Here is a 2,131-nt window from a genome sequence, read left to right as displayed (position 1 = left end):
ACGGGCACCGCACAGCCGGGCACACACAGCCTGCCCGTGCCAGGGGACACACGGACACACAGAGCCCACCAGTGCCAGGGGACACACGGACACACAGAGCCCACCAGTGCCAGGGGACACAGGGCACACACAGCCGGGCACACACAGCCTGCCAGTGCCAGGGGACACACAGTCTGCCACCACAGCCTGCCAGTGCCAGGGCTCAGCCGCCTGCCCGGGGCACGGAACAGGGCGGGCACCCATCACCCCGCACCCACCCCCTCCCTGGCCGGTGGCACGGCCATCCCGGGGGAGAAGAGGCTCATCCCAGCCTCGGGGGCTCCTCAGGGCGAGCACAGCGATGAGATCACCGGGGTGCGCAGGGCTGTCCCGTCTCAGGTGGAAACGGTCCCTGCAGGACCGGGCACAGCCTCACGGGGATGCACGGTGGGTGCTCCCGAGGTCCCCCCAGGATGATCCCACAGGACAAGCCCCAGGACACTCGCTGGGTCAGGTCTGATGGGCCCTTCTGCCCACACTGCACCCACAGCAGTGCTCGGGGTGGCTGCCCTGTGCCCCAGGACAGCACAACGGCCACAGCAGCACCCCCACACTGCCCCCACCCCAGAGCTGGAACCGGGACACCCTGCATGACCCCCCCATGGCCCTCCCAGCCCCGGGTGCTGCCTCAGGGCACAGACCCCAGACCCCTCCCCAGTCACAGACAGACTGAGCGGGCTGGAATCACCCGAGGAGTTCACAGCACCCTGGACCCAGAGCTGCTGGAGCTGCTCAGCACCCGCAGTGACAGCAAAGGCAGGGACAGCTCTTGCTTGGCAGCGAAGCCATCAGAGAGCCCGGGAGCAGCAGCTGGGGTCAGGCACAGCAGCACGCCTGGCACTGCCCCAGCACCCACAGCTGGGAAACCTGCTCTGCACGGCACCTCTTCTATTTATTTTCTTGGCTTCATTTCATTAAGATTAGACGGTAAATCTTTTCTCTGAGCTAAATATTTCATTTCCATTACAGCCAGATTAGCTGCCAGATCCACTGGGGCACCCCTTGCCCCAGCCCTGGGGCTGACCTTTCACATGGGGGCAGGGGGCAGTCAGGGGGTCTGACCCTGTTTTGGGGAGCCAAAACTGCCCCTGGCATCACAGGCTGGGCATGGGATGCCATGGGATGCATGGGATGCCCATGGGAAGCCATGGGATTCCATGGGATGCCATGGGATGCCATGGGAAGCCATGGGAAGCCATGGGATGCCATGGGATGCCATGGGATGCTCCCCATCCGAGCTGGGGATGGCAGCACCGGCTCCAGCCAGGCTCTCCTCACTGGCACAGGGATTGCTGGGACAGAGACATGCTGGGGGGAACCTGCTGTGCCCCCCACAGAGGGGCTTGGGTCCGGAAGAAGATTTGGACACTTACTCAAATCCCCTCGGTGAGGGGAACTAATCCTGTATAATTCCCCGGGGATGATGGCAGGGGGGATATCCGAGGCATTTGAGATATTTTCACGGACCTTGCTGGGGGAAAGAATTTTCCTGAATTGTGAGTGGTGGGGGCTTATTTTGTGATTCAGTTTGGGGTGGTGGTTGAGGCCTGGCTCAGTGCCATCCATCCCTCCCCCAGCCCCAGCTGCTGGCGCTCAGATCCCCCCAGAATGCTCAGGACAGGCTGGCGTGGGCAGCTGGCTGTCCCCTCTGCCCCCCGGCCCTGCAGGGCTCTGTGCCTGCTGGCCCCAGGCATGCAGGGCTCTGGGGGACCCAGAGCAGTCCCAGCACAGCAGGGGGACGCTGCATGGCCAGGGCCCCCAGCCACCCCCACCCTGCCATGGTGGGTCAGGGCAGAGACCCCGCACGGGGACGTTGTTATGGAAACTGTAATATCCTGCAATTGCTCTGATTAAAGCTGCAACTGGAAAGCTGGGCCCGGAGCGAGGCCAGATGGAGACCTGATTCCCTAATGGCCATGGTCTCAGCCCGGCTGTAATCCCACCACGTGTCCCTGGGCCAGCCCCAGCTCCAGCCCCAGCCCCGGCCTCGCTGCCAGATCTGCTGCCGTGGCTCAGGGGCTCCAGAGGCGCTGAGGTCCCCGAGCCCCAGCAGAGCACTGCCAGGGCACCCCGGGGGGAGTGACCCTCCCCC

At 64.3% G+C, this 2,131-nt stretch overlaps 1 protein-coding gene across 1 annotated transcript in view; it reads right to left on the bottom strand.

The window, feature by feature from the left end:
- The window catches only part of LOC102041235 (delphilin), a 33,254-nt gene that overhangs the window by 27,236 nt on the left and 3,887 nt on the right, over positions 1 to 2,131 (bottom strand). The gene's annotated exons all lie outside the window — the stretch shown is intronic.

This window comes from Geospiza fortis, unplaced genomic scaffold, assembly GCF_000277835.1.
Source record: "Geospiza fortis unplaced genomic scaffold, GeoFor_1.0 scaffold213, whole genome shotgun sequence".
Classification (NCBI taxonomy): domain Eukaryota; kingdom Metazoa; phylum Chordata; class Aves; order Passeriformes; family Thraupidae; genus Geospiza; species Geospiza fortis.
This window is presented reverse-complemented; position numbering and strand designations above follow the sequence as displayed.